The sequence below is a fragment of the Heterocephalus glaber genome, unplaced genomic scaffold (genome assembly GCF_053883595.1).
Source record: "Heterocephalus glaber isolate CG9 unplaced genomic scaffold, H.glaber_assembly_v1.0 deba00001543, whole genome shotgun sequence".
Taxonomy (NCBI): Eukaryota; Metazoa; Chordata; class Mammalia; order Rodentia; family Bathyergidae; genus Heterocephalus; species Heterocephalus glaber.
Window position 1 is genome coordinate 1367757 of NW_028258336.1, and position 15031 is coordinate 1382787.

General features: G+C 40.5%; 2 protein-coding genes across 4 annotated transcripts in view; one reads left to right on the top strand and one right to left on the bottom strand.

Moving 5' to 3' along the window:
* The window catches only part of LOC147824424 (uncharacterized), a 38675-nt gene extending 30455 nt beyond the window's left edge, over positions 1 to 8220 (top strand). Inside the window, exons 4-5 of one of the 3 annotated variants that reach the window (XM_087189525.1) lie at positions 1737 to 1981; positions 3625 to 8220. The gene's annotated coding sequence lies outside the window, so the exon portion shown is untranslated. Of the gene's footprint in view, positions 1 to 1736 lie in introns of all 3 variants that reach the window. The other 2 variants (XM_087189524.1, XM_087189522.1) reach the window with 2 other exon arrangements.
* The window catches only part of Pik3r1 (phosphoinositide-3-kinase regulatory subunit 1), a 138040-nt gene that overhangs the window by 114547 nt on the left and 8462 nt on the right, over positions 1 to 15031 (bottom strand). The window lies entirely within an intron of this gene.

Below are 15031 nucleotides of genomic sequence, written 5' to 3' on the forward strand. Positions count from 1 at the left end.
CTCTACGTCTATTCTGCAAATTGTAACTAACAAATGGTAGACTTCCAGCGGTTAGATTATACAGTTCATTTTGTCCTTTTGTCCTTGGCTTGCCAAAGCCAGTTGAAGCAGAAATACTGAAAGAATTTTGCATTTAATATTTTCTGAAAGCAAGAAAGTGGTAGTCCTGGGGAGAATTAGAAATTGTTGGGTGTTCTGGAATTTGGTTTAGGGCCCAGTGCTGTTTGTATTTTTGAATAATAAAAACGGAAGGGATAATCTTTTCTGCATCAAAATCTGGGGACCTCTCATCTTTTATAGAGAAATTCGACGGGTGAAATGTGTTGCCCTAGGTCACAGTGGCAAGTGCCTTGACCCAAAGGCAACAGACCTGTTGCTGTGAGTAGGAAGTGGTATCTGCTACAAACCCAGATTTCCCAACCAAATACAAAGGGCAGCTGATTTCTTGGTGGTGATGATGAGAAGACAAAGATAATGAGAGAGGGTAGAAGTTTGAAACGTGTGCAGTGTCTTGTCATTGATGTCTTTAATACATTATTTGCTACAGTATTTGTAAGAGAATAGAAAAGTAACCAACTATAAATTCACCTCTTAGACATCAGCATACCTGTTATCTCCCTAAGCATTTCAAATTTTAATCAATTCTGTCTATGGGCTATTGAGGGCATTTTTTTCTTTGTACAGTTCTATTTTAAATGTTTTACAGTATATTTTTATAAGTTAAAAAATCAACACAAAGTAAACCATACAGTAAAAGAAAAAGTAAAACAAAATATGTTAAAAATATAACTAAATATTGTCTGATGGTCAATTTCAGTGGAGAGAAAACTGAACAAAGTTAGTAGTGTGCCCTTAACCTTGGAACTGCTGTTAACTACAGTCTGAGTGCCATAAGCTTCAATGTGTTATTAATTGAGGTTCTAGATTACTTAGGTATAGATTATCTGCAGTTCACATTTACCATTTTTTATTGTTGCTGTGAGTGCAAAAGTTCAGAAAGCAGAGTTGAATTTTCTCCAAAAGAATCTGCCCTCAAATCAACAATAGGAAGGAGCTGGCAGGCCAGACAGATTAGGCTAAGTTCACCCACAGAAGAAGATAAAAGATACTCCTCAATGGAAATACACTAAGAGATATTTTAGAGAAAGTCATTAATTGGCATATAGCTTTGATTTATTGTATCCAATATTCAGCAGAGGAGAGCAAATAGATACTTCCCAGTGATAAAGGGGTAGGCAAAGGAATCCCAGTCATAAATCTGTCACTAAAGCACATAGCAGTGGCAATGAGAGGGGATGAAAAGCAGAGATGTAGCCCAATGTCTCCAAGCTTTTTAAGACAGAAAATCTTTGGAAGTCAAAATAATTTTGTAGATATGAAAATAAGTGTATCTTATTATTATTCTTTCATTGGTGAAATAAAGCTGTATGTTAGGGCTGATATTAATCACATAGTCACACTACAGCTTCCATACACATTTGAAAAGCCAGACGCAGATGCATGTGAAGGCATTAGTCAATTAAGATTATCTATAGTGCTTGTTGCAGACAAGCTTGCAGTCAGTCTTGAAATTCCAAGATACTACCCTAATCGGGAAGGTACATGCTGCTCCCTCTACTTTCCCTGCGCTACACCTCCCATGTCCAATCTCTATTCCTAACCTCAGTCTTAATCTCCGAACTGTTCTACCTGGACTTTGGTTCCTAAAGATCCCCTACCTTCTTATATCTCCATAGGACACTTAAGAGGGAACTCCCTATGGGCTGAGATTTGACCTGGTTGGAGACCTGGTGTTCTTCTAAAGTCCAAGCAACTCTTGGTGACATTGGACATTCCTCCTTCTGTTGGTACCACCAGCTTACTGGATGGCGCACCAAACTGGAGAGCAGCAAGAGTGGACCTGTGTGGAGAGAGCTTTGGGCATCTTGATGCTTGAAATCTGTCCCTGCCTCCAGCACAGAGACAGCGAAGTGAAAGCAGGGTGTGTACTCAGGTTCTGACCCACTCCTGAAGTTGTGAATTGGTTACCCTGTCCTGTTCTGATTTCTTGAGTATGATACATGCTTTTTTTTGTCTTCAGTAAAGGCTTGGGTCTTACTGAGTCTGTCTTCTACCCCCACTACTTTGTTCCCCTGAGGGCAATTCTACCCTAGCTGGGGTTTCTCGGTAAGTCCTGAAGAAAGTCTAACACTTTCTTCTTTCTGGGTTGTCCACCTGATGAGCTCACTCCCATCCTAGAGGATAGAACCCAGATTTTTTTTTTTGGTACCGGGGATCAAACTCGGGACCTTGCGCTTGCAAGGCAGGCGCCGGAACCACTGAGCTAAATCCCCGTCCCAGAACCCAGATTTTAATACAGATCTGGGTTTCCTCCCTTTTCTGCTCCCCAACACTACAACATCAGAACCAAACCAAAGGCAAACCTATTCCACTCTTGACTGATACCCAAACTCTAACATTAGAAAGCCTTTACTTTAGGCTTCGACTTTTGGTAAAACTGCCAATACCTTTAAAAAAGAGGACTTAGGTTAAGAAATCAATAAGCCACCACTAAATGGGCTTATCAAGTCCTTTCCTAGGGGCAGATTTCAATAATGGGAGGATGGAAAGAGAAATGGAAACCTTTCTCTACCTACTTTTACCAATAGTCAGGAGAAAGCAAAAAGGGAACACAAAGATTAGATAAACTAAGACTAAAATTAGGGTTCATGCCCCATCCTCTCTGTCACTTCCTATTACCCCAATTATTTTCTAGAGCAGATACAGGCAGATTACTGAGACTGTAATTTAGATCACATTGGCAGTAACCAGAGCTAACAACTCTCACTATATTCCTGATGGTATTTTATGTGATTTATATCTAACAGTGGTGCTTTCATTACCTTGTGTTTAATAAGTGAGGAAATCAAGGCCCAGCATGAATAAATAAGTTGCCCAACCCACTTGTTAAGTGGTGGGGCAAGCAGTGAACCCAGGTAGTGTGGTTCCAAATTCTCAAATAGCGCTCTATGCTCCCGAGCAGCAAGGGGGAGCTAAAGCACACTGTGGTTCCACTTCAAGGGTTGCCTCTAGGTGTGGGACCTTAGGGCAGGTCATTTCACCTTTCCGGCCTCAGTTCCATCAGATGGAAGAGATCAGAGTAGGCAACCCTGTTCCAGCATTCAATGATTCCATGTGGGACACAGATGGCCATGAGACTTGACAGCCTGGGTAATTAATAAAGTTGAAGGTAGATTTTGTTGTTGTCTTCCCAAGGATTTATGTACTCAGAGCTGCTTATGCCCTCCTGAGTTATCTTCACTGTTAGTTACTCTCCATGGTGACAGTAACAAAATTGATAGGATTGAGTGCTTCTGAAACGTGGGGGTGGGGAGGCAAGGAGCTTTGGGGTCAGGTGTAACTGTGTTTGAAATCTGCCAACACTGAATAGCAGGCCAAGTTGATTGTCTTTTCTGTGCTTTAGTTTCCATATCTGCAAGGGTTAAAACATTCACTCAGGGAGGATGTATAGAGATTCAGTAAAAATAGTGTATGTGAAGAAACTAGGCCAATGCCTAGTACATAGCAGGTTCTCAGTAAAGTTGAGTTTCTGTCCCATTTTCTGTCATTCTTTTTTCATAACAGGTGTATATCAGTCAGTATTAACTAAAGAAACAGATATAACACAAGATACACAAATAAACATGAATTTACAAGATTGGCTTACAGTGGCCACCCACAGAGTCAGATGAGGAAGAGTGCAGAGGATCTGTCTGCATCCTGGAGATGGAAGGATTCAGTCAAAGATCTGGACCTCACTGAAGTGTTCCCTGAAAGTCTGTATCAGGAGGCCGATGGGTCTGCAATGGAAGGCTGAAGAGTTATGCTAGAAGACTGAAGGATCGGAGCTGCAAGCTGAAGAGTCTGCGCTGGAGGCCAGGAGATGACATCCTAGGTGAAGGCAAAGACGGGCTCCTCTGAAGAACAGAAGCAGCAGCTTCCTTCTTCATTTCCCCTTTATACCATTTAGGTGAAGAGTCACCCTAGGATGTGGGTCCTCCATACCCTAGGTTGTGGCATTGCTGAGCCAATTTAGCTAAGCTTCTCTTAACCAAACTTTTCAAGTTGACGCAATCTACCATCACATGGTGACATGCCGAACCTAAAGTCATGGTAGCAGTAGGGATACCACATGATCTCCAACTTTTTCTTTGTACCTAATTCCAAGATAGCTCTTGATATAGGCAAAAGGGAGTTATATCCCTTTTTGTAGACATCTCTCGAGGTATTTGCCTAGCACATAACAATTCTCTCTTCTTTAGAAATGGCTCTGGTAGATAGAGGCTTTCAGATACAAATAATAAAAAGCCCAACTTAAACAAGCTTAAGTAATGCAGGAAATTTGCTTGTACATAGAACTGAAAAGCCAACAGAATGCAAGCTTCAGGCAGGACTCCAAGCAGTGCAATGATACAGTAGTACTAAGGATGCGGCTTATCTCTGTTCTGCTCTCCACGATGTTGGATCAATATCTGACTCCTTTCAAGGTCACCCACTGGCTGCCAGCAGCTCCTGAAAGGAACCACTTATTTTCTCACAGACATCCACAAGGCACAAAGAACATCTTGGCCAGAGTTATCAGCAAAGACTCTGACTGAGCTGGTTAGGGTCCTGTGCTCTTCTATGAATCAATCATCATGTCTAGGCACAGGTTGATTGGCTCAGTCCAGGTCACGTGCTTCATTTCTTTAGGGAGGAGAGAGTCATATTTCTTGGATCCCAATGCAGAAATTAGGTGTTCTTGAAAAGGGAGAAGGTAATAAACAAACGTGTGGAGGATGCCTGACGAACTCTGAACAGAAGGGCACAGTTCAGGGTCACTGGAGCTGAGTTATTGGAAAGGCCTTGTTCCAGAGGATAGGCCTCAAAATCCTGCTGCTTTTTCTCAGTGCTTCTCTGCCTTATGTTATAATCAGGGTTTTGTTGTTCAATTCTTCCTTTTAACCTGTAGGTGTTTGTATTTTTTATTACTACATAACAAGCCACTCTAATAATTAGCAGCTTGAAACAGCCATTTTATTATTTCTCATCTAGGTGCAGCCAGGTAATACTGCTCTTTATGATATTGGCTAAGGGTTCAACACCTGGGGACTTAACTGTTGCAGTGCAAGACTGACTTAGTACATCCTTAGTTTTTGTTTTTTTGTTTTTTTTTTTTGGTACCAGGGATCAAACTCTGGACCTCGTACTTTCGAGGCAGGCACCAGAACCACTGAGCTAAATCCCCAGCAGTATATCCTTAGTTTTATATGTTAACTTGGTTAGGCTACATTACCCAGGTATTTAAACACTGATCAAACAAGTATTTTGTAAGAGTGATTTGCATCTACCTTTAGTTGATAAGGGGTTATCTTCGATAATGAGGGTAGGCCGTATCCACTCATTTCAGAAGCCTTAGCAGTAAAAATGAGAGTATTCTGGAGATGAAATCTGCGTCAAACTTGCAGCATTAGCCACATTAGCTGCCTTCATACCCTTCACATTTCAGGCTTGAATTTGCCAGTCCTCACAATTCCATTAGACAGTCCCTTAAAACCTCTATCTATCTATCTATCTATCTATCTAATTGGGATTCTCTGAAGACTCCAACTACTACAACATCTGAAGCAAGGATGATTGAACTGAAATGAAATGGGCAAAGCTGGGGAGAAGGAGCAGAAGAAAATGATCTTTTGGCCAACAGTCAACTATGTATTTCCTCTCTGTGTGTGTATGTGTCAAAATTTTCACAAATTTGAAATTTTACTTGTTAAAACCTTGTTAAATTTTACTTGTCAAAATGGGTAAAGAGTAAGAATAAGGTAGATGAAAGACTTATGTCTATCATGAATTGAATCAGCTCCAAATATTTCTTAATGTTTCCCTATGTATCCATGGCCATGCTTGGCACATTGGGGTCAGGGGTGGGGTCCTCAGAGTGGCAGGTGTCATCCACTCAAGCACCTAAGCTATACTGGTGGAGACAAAACAGACTCTGAGCAATAAAGTACACAAGCTGCCCTTTCTCTGCCTGTTGCACGCCTACTCATTCTTCCTTATCAGCTCAGCCATTACTTCTTCCCTTACCCTAACTCTATCCATTCCACTAGGCAAGATTGCTTTCTTCTCCTCTCTGAGTTCCCACAGCATTTTGTAGCCACTTTCACTCTCTCTTTTATGCTGGTGGATGATAGCTTTTTGTTATGTGTAGGCAGAATTCCAAGATGGCCTCCAATGATCCCTTGTACAATCTGCTCCCATTGAATGTGAACTCAGCCAGTGAATGTGATGAAGATTGCTCCCATGATTGAGATATGGCCAGGGGTTTTGCAGACATAAGTCAAATACCAAATCCATGGATCTTTGAACACTGAGATTATGCTTGTTGAGGCAGGTCAACTTTAAAAGAGAAGATGCTTTTCAAAAGAGATGTGAAGAGTGAGAAGGATTTGCTGTAAGGAGATACACATTTGCTAGCATGGAGATGGAGGGATTGACAAGACAAGGACTGCGGGCAGTCTCTAGAATCTGAGAGCAGCCCCTGCTTGACAGCCAACATGGAACTTCCATCCCACAATCTCCAGAAGCTGAATTTTGTCCCAACCACACATTTGTCCTTGGAATGGGATCCCAGGTCCAGATGAGAATGCGGTCTGCCTGCCAGCCACCTCAGTTTTAGCACTGTGAGACCCTGAGCAGGGCACCTATTGTGCTGTACTCAGGCTTATCACCCACATGACTATGAGCTAAAAATGAATGCTGCTTCAAGATGCTAAATTTGTGGTCACTGGTTACACAGCAATAGAAACAAATACATTATATGTTTGTTTTCTCCACCAAATTTTCATCTCCTGGAAGGTAAGGTCCTTGTTTTATTGATCTACACAGGGACCTCTAAGCAGAGTGCCTCACTTGGAGTAATGGCTTTATATGGGTTGGTTGAATAAATTAATAAAAGATAATAATGCTCCATTTTGCAAGACTGTATAGGCAATTAGAGATGAGGATCAAATATACTCAATTATTTCAGTAAGTTTTCTTCAAATACCCACTAGGTGCTCAGCACCATACCAAAGTCAAGTTCCTCCAAGATAACATCTCTGACTTTACCTTATCATAAAACAGAGGATTTCTAAATATTATGGACTCAGATATAGTTAGTTACAGTTATTATTGCTATTAGAGATAGGAAGTGTTATTATAGTTTAGATCTAAAATGTCCCCCAAAAGTCTCATGTATCCAGAGGTGAGGCTTTTGGAAGGTGACTGGATCACTGGGTGCTGTGCTCATCAGTGGATTCATCCACTGGTTGGAGTGGGTCATTGAGGGAGTGACCTGGAAGGGTGTATCCTTGATCCTGCTGCTTCTTTCTCTCTCTATTTCATGGCTGCCATGAAGTGAGCAGCCCTTCCACCATGCCACTTTGGAGTCCCCCAACTATGCACTGAATCCCCCCAAAAACATGAGCCAAACTATACCTCTCCTTCTTTAGGTTGTGAGTGTTGGGTATTTTGTCCCAGTGACATGAAAGTAACTAATACAGGAACTGATGGAGAAGTGACAGCAAGAGATAAGACAAGTCTCCAACCTTATTGTTATGGTTTGAATCTTTGTGTCCTTGCAAAATCCATATATGAAAATCTTTACCCCTAATGAGATGGTATCAGGAAGTAGGGGTTTTGGGGAGGTGATTATATCATGAATGTGAAGCCCTCATGAATAGGATTAGTGCTGTTATAAGAAAGGACAGAAAGACCCCTTGACTCCTTTCCAATGTGAAGACACAGTGGCAAGACTCCTTCTGTGAACCAAGAAATGGGCCCCCACTAGACTCCAAATCTGTTGGTATCTTGGTGTTGGACTAATCCAGGTCATAGCTTCCAAAACTTTGAGAGAGAAATTTCTGTTATAAGTTGCCCAGTCTATGGTATTTTGTTATAGCAATTGCAATAGTCCAAGACTTATTTTGAGGAATAACTTCATTATGTTCTTACAGAACTCCTGGGTCTCGTGAGTTCTTTCCAGCCATACTGTACTCACTTTCTGTGTGATCACATTATGTTTTGCAGGCTCAAGAAGTGAAGAGGCCATGATAGCCCACACATGGACCACATTGACCACGTTATTTTCTTTCCATAAGCTAAAAGGGCATCTCTGAATTCTCAAAAAAAAAAAAAGAAAACATGTTCATATTTTCAAAATTCTTCTAATATTTTAAACTGAGGTTTTAAAAAGGGATAAAGAGCTTTCTGACAGTTCAGGCATCATAGACTGAATTGGAAGACTTAGCCTACGGGGCTTGACATTTGACTATCTGGGCAGCAATAGAGCTTGCACCCAGATGAGAAGAAAATGACATGGTGGTTCAAATATGTTTTATAGTCCTCCCCGCATTGTGTATATAGATCTTGGATGCTGTAAGAACAAGGATCTCGAGGGTGCATGAAGACAAATAAAGTGAGCAACAGCCAGTGGCTTCCAGTTGGCTGGCCTGTTTCAACTCAGGAAAATAAAGGCATTGGTAACTGATTTGTTCTCCTCCTCAAACAAAATATTCAGAGGAAGAGTTTAAATGATGAGGATCTAGTGGTAAACCATGCAAATAAAAATCCCTGCCATGGAGAGATTCAATTTTAAGAATGCCCTAGGGATCCCTTTGGGTGGAGAATTTAATTGCATTTTCAGTTTCAATGTCCACACCATGGCCAGCACTGAACAGAGAGGACAATTTTTGCAGTGTTACAGAACTTTAAGTCTCCTGGCTGTTTATATTCACTGGCCCCATCCAAGGTCCTGTGTGGTATTCTCAAGGATTTGGGGTGTAGCTGAGGGTGGAGCACTGGCCCAGTCAGGGAGCAGCATCCACATCCTCTGTCTGTGGGTAAGGTCAGTGGGTACCCCGCACCCCCTCCTGTGTGCCAACCTCCAGATGCACCTGCCCTGTGTGAGGCCTCCCTAAGTACCTGCAATCCAGATGGCACCAAGGAGCAGGTTTGGAACAGGATGCTTGCCGCACCACTCTCTGCATAGGACCCTCCAGACTAAGGCTCAGTTACAGACACCTGTGTCTTTCTCCCCCTCCCACAACACCAGACTGGGTGCTGGAGCAGCTGCTGAGGCAATGGCCACGGGGTCAGCTGGAGAGCAAAGGTCTGGAAGCCCTGGGACTTTCTCATGAAGCACTTTTGGAGCAAGATACTGCTTCAGCAGTAAGTGCTGAAGCTAAAGGAATATTTTTCACTCCATCACCAGCAAATAAACAACGTCTATCTACACGACTAGAGAAAGACAAAATGTCTTCCTCTGTACAGAGAATGGTATTTTAAAGTTCTTCACATATGAGGAAGGAAGAAAAAGGATGAAGTAAAAAAAATAAATTTATAAAAGTGGGTACAAGAGTAAAGTTGTAGTAACAATAATTATTGATTGATAATTATGATAATGCTATTTTTCTGGATGCCTTTTAACATGTCTTGTATTTTCTTTTCTCATTCTTTTTTTTTGGTACCGGGGATTGAACTCGGGTCTTTGCGCTTCCCTGGCAGGCGGTGAAACCACTGAGCTAAATCCCCAGCCCTCTTTTCTCATTCTAAACAGATACATCTCTTGGACCTAATTTTATTTTTCGGTACTGGGGCTCAAACTCGGGACCTTGCGCTTGTGAGGCAGGCAGCGGAACCCCTGAGCTAAATCCCCAGCCCGTCTTGGACCTAATTTTATATTCTTGCTCATAGAGAGGGCATCATGTTTTATCAGCAGCACACAAATTTTTTTTTTTTTTTTGGTATCGGGGATCGAACACTGGTCCTTGCGCTTGCGCAGCAGGCGGCGAAACCACTGAGCTAAATCCCTAACCCAGCATCATACAAATTTAAATCTACCTTTAATAGAGATCTTTTTCCTGAAAACAGTGCTGGAAACAGAATATAAAAAATCAGTAAAATCATGATAAACCAATTCCTACGTGGAAATTAATTTAGTCCATTAAACCCTCACCTTCTCCTAGTCGATCTTGAATTAAAAAAAAAAATCTTAGAAGATTCAAATGGCAACAGTGAACGTAAACAGCCAGGAGACTTAAAGTTCTGTAACACTGCAAAAATCTTCCTCTCTGTTCAGTGCTGGCCATGGTGTGGACAGAATTCTCCAGCCAAGGAGATCCCTAGGGCATTCTCAAAACACCTGTATCCATAAGACCTGCCACACTTGACCTCCCTGAAAAATCCAGGTATCAGCTCTCTCTTCCTAACGCGGAAGAATACAGGTTTGCCTGGATCTATTTTTGGAAGAAAATTACTTTAAAAGTGCAAAGCTCCAAAAACTGAAGAGCATATCATTTAGTCAGTGTGTATCTTTTGAAATCAATTATTAATACAGAGGCGGCCACTTCCAAATGTCTTTGTACTCCACATCAACTGATATTTTCCATCTATTCAGGAGGGAATGGCCAGGCTGACAGCCAAGAAAGGGAGAAGAAATGCTTGCTCATTTTGTTGTAACAAAACCAAAGGACTCTTGATTTATCAGTACGTTTGGCACACTCTTTAGTGTGCTCGGGGGGATGGGGTGAGGATAGAGTGGTGGAAATAAAAGGTTGTAAATTTTATAAATGCAAGTCCTCTAAAGTAGGCCAATTGGTCAGCTGCGAACTTGGCAGCATCCTGAGGCATGTGTGCTGGGCAGCTTCAGAACACGATGTTCTGTTTCACTTCTGAGAGGAGAGAAAAGTGGAATAAGAGGGCTCAACCCAGGACAGAGAGGGCTCAGCACAGACATGAGAAAGGCTGAAAGAGAAAGGAAAAAGAAAGGAATAAAAGCACATCATTACACTACTGACCACAAAATTGAGAGAGAGAGAGAGAAAGAGAGAGAGAGAGAGAGAGAGAGAGAGAGAGAGAGAGAGAGAGAGAGAGAGAGAGAGAGAGAGAATATTAAAGTCCCCCAGAAATACTCTGATACTGAAGTTTGCTGAAACTAAGTTCTGGAAAATTCAGAGCAGTTGTGTGACTGCTGATTAAAAGTAATAACTGAATGCTTTATGTAAAAGTAATGATGAAATTTTGCAAAAGTACTTGGGAATAATGCTGAGTCTATAAACTTTGAACTATAAAGATTCATGGCAAAAAGAAAAGATTTCAAAATAGTTTTAAACGTATTCCTTTAGTTCTAAATTAAATAAAAACCTGCTAGGGCTTTTTCAAACCTAAATTTACATTTCATATTGTTTCAATTAGTACTTTTGGCTGCTACTAAATAAGATGATAACACAGAACATATAAAATAGATTAAAGTATTTGGCATATTTGGATAATCTCAGATATTTTCAAGAAAGTAACTGAATAAAGCATAAACAGTACGAAATAAGGAGCCAATAGCAAATTATACTCAAATTTGTAAAACATAGAATGGTAATGATTCATACCTTGAGCTTTGTTTTTTAACCAAAAGATTTTGAATTATGCAATGGTGACATTCTGTTAGCCAGAATCATTTATAGCTGGTAGCATGCAATGAATAAATTCACATTTGCTTTTCTTCAGTATCTGGTATTGCCAGTAGCTTGAAAAGACAGAGACCAAACTGGAGGTGATTGCTTAATTCCACATGTATGCTATCATTTAAAAATATTAAATTGAAAATAACTTCATAAAGAATGTCTCTGCTTGATTTCTTGCACAGAAGAAACATGAGTATAAATGCAAACATAGTTTTTACTTAGTGGTATTTCTTCTTTCATGTACACATCAAAAGACAAAAACAAAACCCCAAAGCCACCTATTTATCAGTGTAAAAAAACCCCCTAAAGATGCAGAGGCCAAAAGACTCAGCTGGTCTTTGTAAAAGAGTTTATGGCTTTCAGCTGAAATCTCTAAGTGAGAATTCTCCTTCTCAGCTGCTGGCTCTTGGTGATCTCCCGGTGGCCTCTGACCCCATTTCCATGGAGACAGAAGTGGGAAGGGTAAAAAATAAGGGGGAAACTTTTTAAAGGATGCACTTCCAAATCCCCACTCCTCCTACACTAATGGCTCTCCCAAACTGGCCACACATCAGTAATTCAAATTCACTTTCAGTTCTTCAAGGTTAAATTCTGAAAACAAGATGTTTGATCCTAAAAGATAGATAATTTGTAGAGATACAAAAAAGTACCTCTCTTTTTGATGTTGCTTAATTGAAACTCAAAATGAAGGAAAAATGGCTGCTGACATTTAACAATGGAAGGAGACTTCTACTATTATCCAGGTTCTGGTTTTTGGCTGAATGCCATGCAGCCCCCTGCCCTGTGGGGGTTGGCATCTCTCCAAATATTAGAAACGGGATCTTCTTCAGGAGAACTTTTTCTTTTTTTAAAGTGATGGGTTTTTTTTTCTAGGTGTAGTGGCAAACACCTGTATCTCAGCACTCTGGGAGGCTGCGTCAGAAGGATCCCAAGTTGTATCCCAACTTGGCAACTAGGTGAGAGCCTGTCTCAAGAAATAGTAGGGGTGTAATAATAAAATAAAATTTTAAAAAGTGGGGGCTGAGGATACAGCTCAGTGCAAAGGCCCTGAGTTCAGTCTCTAGTACTGCAAAAAAGTAAAAAGTGGTTTTCCATATCTATATCTGTATCTGTATCTGTATCTCCCACTCCCATGCCTACCAGCTTCTGTTCTTGACCATTTATCTGAAGCTAATAAAAATAAAAATAATGATGACACTATACCCACTACTATCTCACCAGTTCTACAACTGGCTACCGCAGCCTCGTTTTGCATCATCCTTACTGCATGCCTGCTACTGTAAAGTTTTTGCTCACTTTACCATAATTTTTGAAAAAACAAACCACAACATACACAAAGAAGAGAGAATTGTTTAATGAACCCTATATAGTTATCACTCAATTATGATAATCTGTACTGATAGCCATGCCTGTCTAATTGGTTCCTCCACCCATCCTGCCATTAGCTTGAAGCAAATCTAGGATATTTTTATCCATAAATATTTTAGTATGTATTTGTAAATTATATAGCTTTATTAAAACAAGACACAATACCATTATTATTTCTAAAAATAAATAACAATTACTGATACCAACAAATATCAAGTCAGTGAGATGGCTGAGTTATTTATGGTCGTTCTACTCATACCCTTTTTCTTTTTTTCACATTTTGTACATGCAGAAATTGAGACAAAGGAAGTTTAAAATCTGGAACAACAGGGAGGGGCGGGGATTTAGCTCAGTGGCACCTCACCTGGCACCCAAGCACAAGGTCCTGAGTTTGATCCCCGGTACCAAAAAAACCCAAAAAGTCTTGAACAACATCTCACAGAGGATAAATACGGGACCCTGGATTAAAATCCAGATATAGGTAAATACAAAGTTCCTGATTACTTAGGTAAGCTTCCAAGATCAAAAGTTTTAAAATAAAAATGAGAGCTAACATTTTTTGTATATTTACTATGTGTTAAACTTTGTTCTGATTCCTTGTCTTTATTCACTTAAGACTCACAGTAATCCAGCGAGGAGGTGCTATGACCCTCATATCAGAGACAAAGGAAGAAGAACAGAGGGGATGAGCAACAGCCAGGAAGTGGCACCTTGTATTAAAGGGTTCACTCGGTCATTCACTTACACACGGACTTTTCATCTATTTTTGTGTCTATCAATCAGTGGATCTAGATTTCTGCTTATGTGAATAGAAAATATAGTTTCATTGTTTAAAACTCAGGAGGTTCAGCCAGGCATGGTGGCACTCTAGAATCCCAGCCTATAACCCCAGCACTCTGGGACCACACATTGGAGCCCTGCCTGGGCAACTTTGTGGCTTAGTGAGACCTTGTCTTGAAATTAAAAATATTGAATAAAAAGGACCGGGGATGTAGCTCATTGTGAAAGCCCTGGGTTCAATTCCCAGTACTGCAAAAACAAAAACCAAAACCAAAACCAAAAAAACCCCCCAAACCCTGGAGGTTCAGAACAGTGCATGTGGAAAATTCTGTAACACCTGTTCCCTACCATCTAGGTCCTATCCTGAGATGTGAACACTATTTTAGTTTCCTGAGTATCCTCCTGCAGATATCTGATGTATGCAGGAGCATATGCGGATCCTTTCCCTGCTCTTTTTACAGGGAAGGGGGCATACTTATGCACTGTCCTGTGCTCCAGGTTTTTCACTTAGCCTGGTTTGAAGCCTTACGATTCACTATGTCATCCTGCCCATTCACTTTGGCCAGAACTCCCAGGTCTATGTTTCTAATTCTTTAAATCTTAACTTCCATGTAAATATTGAATGTTGAGTCAGAACTTTCATGTTTTCCTTGCTCATACTTTAAGCCCACCTATGAACTCCAAAATCAATTCATGCCACTCTCAGTGCCTCAGGCAATGCCCTGAAACTTACAATAAAAGCAAAACACACAGGACTGTGTTCCCCAGGTCCTAATAAGGTTTTGTTTAAAAATAATACAATGTTCTAATCAACTAGCATTTAGATTTTCTTTAACGTACTTCTTTCATTTTGTAGTTAACAATTGTAAGTGTTGTCAGCGGACAGAAGATAGCTTGCAGTAAAATAAGCTACTGATGGACATGGGACATACAAATAAAATATAAAAAGGAATAAGAATTTTTAAATATTTTGTCTGAGAATTTCTAACCACATTGGTTTGAGGCCATAATTGCCAGTGTCTGTATATTATTTTAAAAGGACCTAAATTGGTATGGCTCACAGGTGCCTAGCAGAGGCAAACAAATCCTCTATAAATGCAGGCCTGAGTGAATTCTGATGTGTAAAGTTTCAGAGAACATCTGGTATCAGTATTCTCCCCATAACATGAAGAAATATGCCACTATGAACAAGAATCAGCAAAACAGCCAGGCATTGTGGTACATGCCTGTAATCCCAGTACTTGGAAGGCTGACTCAGGAAGACTGCCCTGAGTTCAAAGCCAGCCTGAACTACATAGTGAAACTCTTGTCTTAAAACAAAACAGCAAACACAAAACTATAGAAAGAGACAAATATGGAAGACACAG